This window comes from Hyaena hyaena, unplaced genomic scaffold, assembly GCF_003009895.1.
Source record: "Hyaena hyaena isolate Hyena2069 unplaced genomic scaffold, ASM300989v1 scaffold_1183, whole genome shotgun sequence".
Classification (NCBI taxonomy): Eukaryota; Metazoa; Chordata; class Mammalia; order Carnivora; family Hyaenidae; genus Hyaena; species Hyaena hyaena.
In genome coordinates, this window is record NW_024081817.1 from 237,494 (window position 1) to 250,720 (window position 13,227).

Sequence of the window (13,227 nt, forward strand, 5' to 3'; positions counted from 1 at the left end):
GGAACAGCAGGTTTGAGGGACTTGCTCCAGGTTACCTAGCTAATGAGCGCTAACACCAGGATTTGAACTCTGCCAGGCTGGCTCCAGGTACGGAACTTGAAACAACTACCCTGTATGGACCCTTGGGCAGCCCCGGGGCTGGGGGCAGGCCAGCGAGTTACCCTGGGCATCCTCAGGGCCTTACGAGTGTCCAGTGGACACACCTGCTAGAAACTGAGTAGAGATTATGGTCGTGAAAAAGCAGAATGTAAGATTAACCTATCACACTGCCAAGGCACCTGCTGCCCCCGTAAGCCTGCAGTTATTTGAATGTGGCACTAACAGAGCCCGTGCAAATCTTTCAGCTATGTGGCACAATAGCGAGTTGCACACGCCTTCTAAATACTACATTATGAAACAGAGAAGTAGTATCAAGTACAGGTTCAGCAAGTGCAAGCCCAGTGCATGTTTATTTCATCTGTTGTATCCGAAGACAGATTTGTTGGTCATGACTGTTCTGAGATGCGTTTTCTCGGGGCTCTCGCACTGGAGCGCTTACAGCTCATTTGAACAGTCCTGACTCTCCAAGGAATAACCGCAGTGGGGGTGGAGGTGGGGGGGTGGGGCGGGGGAAGCTTGTCTGAGGATGCAGCGTCCTGCCACCTCCAGCTAGAACATCCAGACATGAGAACAAAGTGGTGGAGAAAGCCCAAGTGGCTTCTAGCCTCTGAAACACAGCGAGGCAGAACATCATCTGAATAGCTAAGTGTTGTGGATGCTCCTGTCCCCAAATATCCCATCTGGCACCCAGTGACTGAAAGAGACTGCCAAGGGTATGCACAGATTTTCCAGTCGTTTGGTCAGGTCCCATGTCACATGGCACAAGACCCCTGGGGCCTTTGTTTACTGACTTAAAATCTCTGCCCAACCATAAACTAATGAAGAGTAAATCCTCCCCCCACCCCCAGCCCAACCTCTTCTTTTAAAATATTGATAGGTTTCCCAGGAGGAAAGGAAAGGTCCCTTTTGTGCTTGACACCCTTTCATTTCTTTTTAATAATTCTCATCATATGGTGTTTAGTCCTGCTGACTCTCTAACTAAAAATGTAGGCTGTGGCTGCTTGCTTTAAGGATTAGTATTAGACTTCAGGTAAGTTCATGCCATTTTACTAAAGACATTTGAGGTGGGGTGAGAAGTAGAGAGTCGTCGGCACTGTTTTAACTTTGAGGGGGGTGTTCTCGGTTTTTTTAAAAAAAATTTTAATCTTTATTTATTTATTTTGAGAGAAAGAACACAAGCAGGAAGGGGCAGAGAGAGAGAGGGAGAGAGAATCCCAAGCAGGCTCTGTGCTGTCAGTGCAGAGCCCAACTCTGGGCTTGATCTCATGAACCAAGAGATCGTGATCAGAACTGAAATAAAAAATGAGATGCTTAACTGACCAAGCCACATAGACGTCCTGAGTTTTTACATGAACTAAGATGTAGACTATTGGGGTGCCTCAGTCTTTACAGATATTACTCCCTTGAAGGGTTTTCTCTCTGCGTTTACTTAGGCTCCTATATTGGGGTGGGGGAGGATCAATTACCTGTCCATCACCCTCCTTCAGTATACACTGTGGAACTGCATGTCATGTTCTACTCCTCAGGGGGGTGGTGTGCTGACTCCCCTGTGTGCTTGAGCAGCGGGGTGACTAGCAGGTGTTGGGTGGAGGAGAGGGGAAGGGGTGTGTCTTCCCTGGTCCACACAACGAAGTTCATCCCTATCAGGGCTCATCCCTGTGCATCTGCAGTCCGGCTTGACAGTCTCCATTTTTCTGCCATCTGTTCCCCTCTATCCTTGTGGAGGGGAAAGGCTTCCCACTGTGGACAGTCTCCAGTATCTTACTGTCTCTTGCCTGTCTCTTTAACCTGCCCACACCTCTCTACACTGTGCCCATATCTCTTCCTTTAAACCATTTGCGCTGAGTTCTTTTCCCTTGACATGACCCCAACTGAGATGTAGACTAAAGTCTTCAGTATCTTGCTTCATCTTATGTCATGTCTGTTCCAAATCCAGTAAGTATTGTGTCCATTGTAGGTCAGACAGTGAGCCACACACGGGGGCAGGGGGGAATACCGCAATAAGCAGAATAAATGCTATCTTTGGCCTCACAGGCTGTGGTGTGATGTTAATATCTATAATACCGATGCTATGATTGTCCATACTTCATGCATAAGAAAACGAAGACTTAGAAAGTAACTTGCTCAGAGTCACACAAATCAGATCCATCTGCCTGTAAGATCCATGTCTCTGGCCTTGCTTCTCTCAAGTTTGTGCCTTCCCTTTGCATCTTGGGGGACCCCACAACTACAAATTCTGAGATTCCCATCAGACCTCTGCTCTTCATTTTGGTTTCTCTGATTCTTTACACCCCAGTGTCAGTTGGTGAAGAGTAACCTGTTTTCTCTTTCCCTTTTATATCATTTTTTAAAAGTTATTTATTTTGAGAGAGAGAGAGCATGAGCAGGGGAGGGACGGAGAGACAGAGAGAGAATCCCAAACAGGCTTTTCACTGTCAGCTTAGAGCTGGATGTGGGACTCTAACTCACAAAACATGAGATCATGAGCTGGGCTGAAATTAAGAGTCGAATACTCAACTGACTGAGCCACCCAGGCACCCCCTTTCCCTTTTATCTTAAAAGAAAATTACTCTTTACTTTTTCTGTAGTTCTCTTTCCACACAAGCCAACTACATGCAGAAACATGCTTTGACCTCTGTTTGTTTTTCACACATTAAAATTTTAGAATCAGTTGGGTGAAGTATTTGCATAGTAAAGACAGTGTGTGTGTGTGTGTGTGTGTGTGTGTGTGAGAGAGAGAGCAAGGAAATACATAATTATTCTCTCTCTCTCTCTCCTCTCTCTCTCTCTCTCTCACACACACACACACACACACACACGCAGACACACAGAATATTGCATACTTTAAGCCCTGTTTGATTAAATAGGAATTTAATCCCAGTACATACACCATCTGTACCATTATTGCCTTCCCGATGCGCACCGTGGTGTAATGTTCCCAACCAGCTCCTTTTAAAAACTTTCCATATTGTATTTTTTGCTTTTTGTTTTTACTCCTTTATAAATAGCAAGAAGTTTTGTGGAGAAGAAATGATTACAAATCCCAAAAGGTTGGTGTTCCGTTCTGAGCTCCAAGATGTAAGGATTGAGTGGATTTCAAACTTGGCAAAATTTCTGACTTGGCAAGTGCTTCCATCCTTATTTATGACAGCTTGGAAACTTCCATTTTCCAGGGCTTATAAACGATGCTGCTGATTTTGTCTCTCTTCTATTTTGCTGTGAATTATGAAATAACCAGCCCGAAGGGTTCCTTTGAACATTAACCCTCTTAGCAGAGTAAGAGTGCCTGTGTGTGTGTGTGTGTGTGTGTGTGTGTGTGGCTATATTCTTTCTTTTCTTGATTGTAAGGCACATTTTACGTATCTCATATAGGCAGTGTATTTCCCTTTCCCTGCTTTTCCACAAAGTGACAATTGGAGAGGTTAGGGTTTGGGGTATTGAGAATGATAGTCTTGTAGTCTGCACTGTGGTCACAAAAGGCTTCCTGGCCAGCAGTCCTCTAAAGGACTGCACATCTCATCTGCAAATGGCAATTTAACAGGTGGCATTCTGGACCAGGACAGGTAACACAGAACAGCTCTGAGAGTTCTTCCCAGAGGTGTGAGCAGGTGGCATTACAGGGAGCCCTGTGCCCATTTCCTTAGTGGAAAATTGTCAAAATGGAAGAATAACTACAAACATCTTGTGTCCTCCTACTTCTTCCTCCCCTTCTTCCGGCTTTGTCTTTTCCTCTTTCTGTAACTTTTTATCCAGGTCCTTAAAGCCTGCTCATTTTCAGTTCTCTTTGTAAGTGCTTGCTTCTTCGGATTCATGTAACCACACAGAAGTTGAGAGCCTTGTTCATTGGGTAGAGTTGACAGATTTTGCCGAATATAGGCAGGAGGAATTTTCAAATGCAGAACGTGTCCTCTGAGAAGCAGACGCCAAGATGGGATTGAAGCTGCCAGGATTCTAATCAGGAGAAACTCTTGTGTGAGAGAAGATGGGGAAGGAGCTGGGAAGACTGTGGGGGCTGTGGGCTGCAGTGCGAGTACAGCTCGTGTGAGGGAGGGGAGGAGGTTAGGTCCTGCGCTCTTGACTCCATTCACCCTACGGAAGTGTGGGCAGGGCTTCTGGGGAGTCTTGGAGCCAAACCAGCCATCAGAGGAGCTCCTTGGCTCCCAGGATGGGTCCTCCTTAGTGTGCTGTCCGACACTCAGTCTGGTGCTGGAGCAGCCCACAGGGAGCGTGGACCATGGGCAAGTGACGGAATGGATTTCAGAGCACATGTGAGTTTCAGGATATAGTGGGGGCCCTTGGTCAGTTACGCCCTCCGACAAGACGTACTGTCTCATCTGACCTCCAAAAAGCGATGCACTTGATAGACACTACTCCCCATCTCCCTCTAAATGACAGTGACATAGACACTCACCTGGATGGCTGGATTCCAGGGCTTAAGGGAACCTCTGCTTCCCTAAATGACTTACTACCAATTCACTTGGTTTAAAGGCCTTTGACTATGATCATCCTGTAAAAAAAAAAAAAAAGAAGTCCACAGACTGGGCAGTTCAACACTTTGAACTGTTTAAAATGTCAGTTTTGAGCTGTAGCCGTCCCTTTATTTATGGCGACGCGAAACAGCGGGCTGAAACTAAGATCTGTTTTTGTTTTTTGTCGCCTGCATACTCAAACCGCAAATGATTGTATTTCATTTCCTTGTGTGTTCCTCCTCAAATTTCCTGTCCTGGCAGCTCGCCTTCCTGGTTCACCATCTTCCAGGGGGGTGCTCGTGACGTCGCACATCCACACCTTGCCAGGTCAGTGGAAAGCACTCACGACTGAACCGAGCCAAGCATCTGCCTATAGGTGCTTCACCTTTGCCCTCCTGCAGTTCAGCTGTTTTCAAGAGAAATGATGTCTTGTTCAAGTTCAACAGACTTTATTGAGTGTTTTCCGTGTGCTCGACCATGGTTTGGCAACACCAGTGGCTACAGAGACCCGATAGGTTATGTAGGAGTAGGAGGTAGGTAGGCTGGTGGGGCTCACCTCTGCTGCTGTATAAGACCGTAGGCTCAGAGCAGCCAAATCTGATTTTCCAAGACCAGGGGAAATCTGGGTTTTTCTGTGAAATTTCCCAGTTTTAACATGTTGGAAAGACCCCTCACATTTTTTAAAGTCTTTGTGAGCCAAACTAAACATGTCTTTTGCCAAATTTTGCCTTTTGTGACCCTTCTGCTGGATGTTCTGCTCATTTCTTTTAAGATAGGGTTCCTCCTCAGCATCCTTGAGCAGATACTGGTCTGCAGCCAACTTTCCTGGATCCACAGATGAGGGTTCACAAAGGAAGGATTTGTTAAGGGTGTGCTTCAGGGCACCCTGCAGGAGGAGTGGACAAAGCAAGACTGGGAAGGATTGGCCAAGCAGGAAAATGATTTCAGGCCTAGCCTCTTGGAAGGGGAACTCTGGAGTGTTAAGTTGCACCCCAGAAATCTGAGAGCTGGGCTTTCATATTCTTGCACCCACCAGTCATTGGATGAGGGTCAAAACAGGCAAAAATGGGCTCTGGTAGTTCAAGGGCAGTCCTCCAGGAAGGAGACCCTGGCAGGGGCAGCAGTGGACCCAGCAGAGCCCAGTCCAGCCCACCTCCAGAGGTAGTAAGAACCACAAGCCCATAGGTAGTAAGAACCACATATCAGGTCAGAATTTGAACCCTGATCTTCTGATTCCAGTCAAGCCCAGTGCTTCTTGACACTCTTCCCAGATGCTGCTATCTAATGAGATTGATGTACAGAATTCAGATTATCTTAGACCCTGACTAGGTGTGTGTTGGACCTGACTCTCAGCTCACCTTTCCTCTAGGACAACATGGTTATTCCTATAGTCCCATAATAGTGTTGTGCTGTATTTGATTATCTTATGAGAAGAGTCTGGGTCCTCTACTGCTGCATTAAATTGAATTCTTGCAAAACACTGGGCCACACACCATTCCTGTTTGAGGACTCATGTGCTTTTGAAGAAAGAAATGAAATACATATAATTCTTAGTTGAGTTCACTTCTATTGCAATGTGAGAATGTTTCTGGACAAAACTTGATCAGAAATAAGGAGCCTCTGAGATGAGGAAGGTCAGCAAAGTCTTATGATCCTGAATGCGGCCCAGTTCCCCCCTCCCTACCCCCCTCCTCCCCACAGCCCCACCCGCCCCAGGAACAGTAGAGGCTAAGTTTTCTGGGGATATCTTCATTACGTCAACTTGAAATATTTTGATGTATTAGTTTCCCAGGGCCGCTCTAACAAATAACCACAAACTTGATGGCTGAAAACAACAGAAATGTATTCTTACACAATGTGGAGGCCAGAGGTCAGAAATTGAAGTGGTGACAGGATCGGTTCCTTCTGGAGAGTCAGAGGGAAAATCTGTTCCAGGCCTCTCCTAGCTTCTGATGGCTTGTAGACATACCACTCCAGTCTTTGTCAGTCTTCAAATAGCCTTCTTCTCCTGTGTCCTCATTTCCTCTTGTAAGAATAATTATTAGGGCACCTGGGTGGCTCAGTAGGGTAAGTGACCAACTCTTGATTTCAGCTCAGGTCATGATCTCATAGTTCGTGTGTTTGAGCCCCATACCTGGCTCTGTGCTGACAGTGTGGAGCCTGCTTGGGATTTTCTTCTTCTCTCCCTGCCCCTCCCCCACCATTCTATCTCTGTGTCTCTCAGAATAAATAAATAAACTTAAAAAAAAGGAATAATTATCATTGGATTTAGGACCCATCCTAAGCTGAGGATGATCTCACCTTGAGATCTTTACTGACATCTGCAGACTTATTTTCCAGATAAGACTCCCCTCACTGGTTCTGGGATAGAATTGGAAATACCTTTTTTGGAGACTACTACTGAACCCACAACACTTGAGAATTGAGTTTATTTGAGAGGTTGTGGCATAATGTCTCATACACATGACGTAGGTGCCAAATCCCTCCAGCTCCTTTGTGCCCATGCTGTGGACCTGGTTCTTAACCTTGTTAGGACTCAGTTTCCCATTCTATGAAATAGGGATAATAATTTCTAACACACAAGTTGTGAGGATTAGTTAAGAATGAATACATCCACATATAGTAGATTCACAAGGTAGTCATTATCTATTGTGATTCCCACTTCTCATTCAGTCATTTGATAAAAATTGAGGGGCTCCTGGGTGGCTCAGTTGGTTAAGTGTGCAAATCTTGGTTTTGTCTTGGGTCATGATCTCATGGGTTCGTGAGTTTGAGCTCCACATTGGGGTCTGCGATCTCTCTTTCTCTGACTCTACCCTGCTTGCTGTCTCTCTCAGAATAAACTTAAAAACATTTTATTAATAAAACAGTAAAAATTTAAATCTTGCCATCAAGGTAAAAGAGACATATCACATGGCCTTTAGTCATACTAGCACTTAGAAAAGGTTCAATGTTTGTTGAATGAATAAATAAGTGATTGGAAGCCTATCAGAAGTACCTGCTTTGTACAAGCAAGGGAAGGGGCTATGGCAAGTCCTTTGGTACAGCTTTCTACCTGCAGAATGAACAAAGATGCCAAACCTTTAAAGGAAGACCACTTTTTTTTTTTTTTTTTTTTTTACTATTCTTTAATATCCTTAAAGAATATGACTGCACTGTCATTTTGCTTCAGTGGCCTGCATCTGTGGCCATTAGAGTGGGTTCTACAGGGGAATTCACGTCAGGGGGCAACATGGTGTCTCAACTAAAGAACACCTGGTGCACAGAACGAAGTGGAAAACTCAAATGTCTTTAGGGTCCAGGCAGGCAACACTCTGGGTAGGGGAGCCTCCTAGAAGTGTGTCCTTGTTTAAAGAGGGCGGCTGTGGGGCACCTGATGGCGCAGTCGGTTAAGCTTCTGACTTCGACTCAGGTCATGTTGTGGGTATGAACCCCACGTCGGGCTCCGCACTGACAGCTCAGAGCCTGGAGCCTGCATTGGATTCTGTGTCTCCCTTCCTCTCTGCCCCCCCCTCTCATGCTCTCTCTCTCTCAAAAATAAATAATAAACATTAAAAAAAAGTTTAAAGAGGGCAGCTGCTGCTTATTCATTCATTCAGACAGGTAGTTAATGAAGTCATCATTCATTCAGTCCTGAGGGTGTTGAGTGCCTTCTTCAAGCCCTGCCCTGTTCCTGGTGCTGAGCACGCAGGGCAGAACAAGGCAAACCCCTCGTTCTCCAGGACCTTCTGTTCTGTGAACCCAGCACCAGTTGTCCACGTGGGAATCCAGGCCTATCACTGGGTCATCATTTTATTTTATTTTGTTATTTTTAAAAATTCAAACCCAGGTCTTTAAAAAAATTTTATATTTATTTGAGAGAGAGAGAGAGGAAAGAGAGAGAGAGAGAGAGAGAAAGAGACCACAAGTGGGGGAGGGGCAGAGAGAGAGTGGGGACGACAGAGGATCCACAGTGGGCTCTGTGCTGACAACAGGGTGCCTGATGTGGGGCTCGAACTCACGAACCATGAGATCATGACCTGAGCCAAAATCGGCTCCTCATCCAACTGAGCTATCCAGATGCCCCATGCCTATCACCGGGTCATCATTTTAAAGAGAAGAAGCCAGAATTTTATGGGCAATCTTCTGATTTTTAAATGTTGGCAAACACTGTACATTTTTTTATGTTTTATTTATTCCTGAGAGAGAGAGAGAGAGAGAGAGAGAGAGAGCGTGAGCAGGGGAGGGTCAGAGAAAGAGGGAGACACAGATTCTGAAACAAGCTCCAGGCTCTGAGCTGGCAGTCAGCACAGAGCCCAATGTGGGGCTCAAACCCATGAACCTTGAGATCATGACCTGAGCCAAAGTTGGATGCTTAACCAACTGAGCCATCCAGGTGCCCCAGCCCTGTACATTTTTAAAAGAACATCGTACAGGCCAGAGTTCGTCCCTTGACTCAGTTTAGCCTGCAGGCCTCTAATCTGTGACCCCCGCAGTAGAAGAACATGACCTTTACCTTAAGCATTTTTCTGATGTCAGATTTTAAGCTAATGCTCATCCTTCCTACCCTCACTGGAAGTTGATAATGGTTACCACTAGTTGTTTACATCCTTCTGCATTGAATGATTCTTTGGTATTTCATCCTTGTGTTTTCAGGTGAGCTAACCTCCATCTATCAGCTTTTCCTTTCTAATTTCATCTCCAAATCTTTGATTACTTTTGATGCTCTCTCAGCCTTCTGGAAAGGCTCTGAGGATGACATCTGGCCCTTGGTACGTCTCCCAAGGAGAATCAAGCCAGAATCGAGTCCAAATTCTTAACTACACTGTTCATGGATTAGTCTGCTTTTAAGCCTCTCTTTCTCCTTGACCAGCCAATTTTCATGGCCTCTGAGTTGCCTGACTCCCAACCTTAGGTGTGATATTAATTTCTCTCAGAGGGACATGGGTTTAATAGATTTTTTTTAATTAACATTTTGTAAAATTGGAGCTGTCATGCTTTATGGCAGACTGATACAAATGTCTATAATTACATTTTTGGCACTAAATCTTGGGAATAGTCTAGAAATGTTTGTTTTAACCCCTTCCTAACACATTCTGATTTATGGGCCAGCCTCTTTACACACACCTCTACTGGGGCCCGGTCGTCATGACAACCCAGAACATCATTTGTCAAAAAGCTATAACTTCATTCTATGTTGAAGCTTAAAATTTATCTTTGAGGATTTATTTTTATGACAGGGAAATTTTGTATTTCCATAGATCTGCTCCTTCCCCCTAATTCTGCTTGCAGTTACTGAGATTCAAGCTTCAGGGGATGATTTTCTAGAGAGTAAGACAAATCTCTTACCACCCTACCCTTCCAAATAGATGAATTCTCTTATCCATTCCAAAGAGAACTCAAATGGACTCATTAGTAGCCCCCCCCCCAAGTAGAATTATCTCCATTGTGTTTCTAACTCAATATGATTTTAGTTTCTTTAAAAAGATTGAAATATTGGTTTTAATTGGGTTTTTTGTTTTTTGGGTTTTGTTTTTGCTTTTGTTTTTGTTTTTGTTTTGCTAGCAAAGTTGAAAGAGAGGGAAGAAAGAGGGAAGAAAGTCTGTCTCTTCTACATGCTGGAGAAGAATAAGATAGTTAGTTATTATATTTACTTGTGTGATCTGTGATTTGAGGACTGCAAACTCAGAGCCAGGAAAATATATAAATCAGTGCAGTGGGCTCTTGGGGACATTGCACAGCTGGTCCAAAGGAGGGTCTTTTGTTCTTTCTGCCAATAGCGTGTGGAGCATTCTATAGGACTGTCCCTTTCATTTTATTTTTTTAAAGGGAAGCCAGAGCTCAGTATTTTTATATGAAATGTCCCAATTTTTAAAAAATTTTTTAATGTTTATATTTATTTCTGGGAGAGAGACACACACACAATCTGAAACAGGCTCCAGGCTCTGAGCTGTCAGCACAGAGCCTGATGTGGAGCTCAAACCCACGAACCATGAGATCATGACCTGAGCCAAAGTTGGGCGCTTAACCAACTGAGCCACCCAGGCGCCCCTGAAATGTCCCAATTTTTAAAGGGCTTGGCAGATCACATATAGTGTTTTTCTTTTTAACAATGTAATCGTCAAAGCACATCTGAGGGTAAGTTCAGTCCACGGAGCCACCCACACACCATGGGATTTCTGCCCCAGGACATGCCACCCAACAGCTTAGAATGGCTTTGTTTCCTCTAAATTGAACAATTTTGTAAACCAGTTTTGTTCTCATGTTCTTCTTGGGATCTACCTTGTTACATATTCATTCTGTCGGCCTCACCGGAGGTGATGTTGCACCCCTTTGCATGTTGGGTGTAAGAAGAATCTGTGATCATAAGCAGGTCTCAAAGACCTGAGCACGCTTCTCCCTGCCATAAAGAGATGGATGGTGGGAGCCATCAGACGCCTTCTGGGATTGTTCACGGATTTGTGAATCTCTCTTTTTGCCTTTGATGGATGGGGTAGTTTAATCCTCTTCACCAGGATCCGTATTTTTCTTTTGCATCACAAACTCCTGCATGGCCGCCTGTCTCTCCACAACAGATAGGAAGAATTTTTTTTCTCACTGAATTTGAGTGTTTTGTTTCTCATCTCTCAGAGGGGACTTGCTAGCAGTTCTTGGGAACATGTCCTCAACAACATCTGGGGGCAAAACTGCTCTATGGCTGTCACTGCTGCCGAATAGGAGTGGTTTAGGGAACACTCACCCTACACTGGCCACTCATCGCCAACCCCGCGTGCAGTTAGATTTAAGAATCATGAGTTTTGTGTAAAATTATGGTGAACGTGAAAACTTAGGGGGACTGGCAATAGCTGAGGGTTAGGGAGACTGTGTGCCCTTCAGACCCCATTGTCATCTGGTCTTCCTCCCATTTTCCAGCCTTGTCCAGTGCTGCCTTCATGCCCCCTGGGCTCAAGCCTCACTGAGTCCCTGCCCATTCCCAGTAACCTTCATGCTCTTGTGTAGTGTACTATACCTGGAAGGTTATACACCATGTCATCAGGGAGGGTTTTAGGGGGTCCTTATGAGTGTTTAATCTTTAGATATATTGGTTAGAAGTGTGATAGACACAATCCCCAAACAGTAGGTTTGAGAAGCTGGCACCAGAGAGGGGCTCCCTGTTCTATTCCTCCCTCTCTATCATGCTTTACTGAGCAGCCCAAGGGTTTTTTGTGTTGTTTTCTTTTAATCCTTCTTTGAGCTCTTCTCAGTGATCAAGAAAGAAAGAATGTGCTATAATTAAGGCAGAGTTTCCTGCAAATACGCACGTACCCTGTTTCAGGTAGGAGCAATTGAATCTCCAAAGCTTTTTCCAATATTAGAATATAAGGTATTTAAATGACCATCCAGTGGTAATGAACTCATTCTGGTGCCCTTATTCTGTGTTTACTTCTTTTCATAAGAGATTTAAAAAATTACACTGGTAATGTGTTTTCAACAAATATATAAAGTACACAGGAAGAAGTGAAAATTTCCTGTAATGCTGCCAACCCAGAAATATTTTATAAATTTTATTAATCTTTATTTTTGAGAGAGAGTGACAGAGCATAAGCAGAGGAGGAACAAAGAGAGAGGGAGACACAAAATCTGAAGCAGGCTCCAGGCTTTGAGCTGTCAGCACAGAGCCTAATGCAAGGCTCGAACTCATGAACTGTGAGATCATGACCTGAGCCAAAATCAGATGCTTAACCCACTGAGTCATCCAGGCGCCCCCCAAGCCGGAAATAGTTTACCTTTTTCTCCCCAGTATCTTTCTATGTATGTTATTGTTACATAGTTGAAATAATATTGCATATAAATATTTTTGTTTCCTATTACAGGTACTGAACAGTATACTATAAAGATTTCTTTATGGAATTAATATTTCTCATAAATTATTCATTGGCTTGGTAATATTTCATCTTGTGAATCAACCATAATTTATCTAATCATTTCCTAATATTGGACATTTAAAAAATTCCAATTTCATTATTAAAAATAACAGCATAATGGGCATCTTTGTCCATCTCTGTTTTTGTTCCCCTTAGCATTGATGTCAGATGTAACGTTTCTCATAAGGGTTTTAATATTTTTAAGACCCTGATAGTCTTTAAGACAGTTTACTTTCTAAATGCTGTATTGGCTAATTTACAGTCACAACAGATACATTTAAGGGAAAAAAAGAAATGTTTAAGAATGCCCATCTCTTAGTACCTTGTTAACATTGAGTTTTGTTCAATTTTTTCCCTAATCTTGGCTTAATATTTATAGATGTTTTGTATACATGTCCTCTGTGTGTGTGTGTGTGTGTGTGTGTGTGTGTGTTCACTGCCAAGAAGAAGAAATCTCTTGGCTTTAGTATTTATGTGATGTTTCTTTTTCAAAGATGGAAGCTGAGGTCCAAGGAGGCCTTGTGACTTTCCTGAAGTCATAGAGCTAATAAGTGTCACGGGCAGAATTCAATGTGGGCCTTCTGTCTCCAGAGACGACACTCTTCACCATTCCCACAGAACTTGCCGCTACTGTAAGGGGGAAGAGGGGACCTTAGGGCCTGGGCCAGGCAAAGGGTATGAAACACAATGTGTGGCAGCACAGCTTCTCACAAGTCAGAAGTCAGTTTCTCACAGTCTCATGGTTCTCTTTTCTTGTGATTGGGAGAGTAGGTACA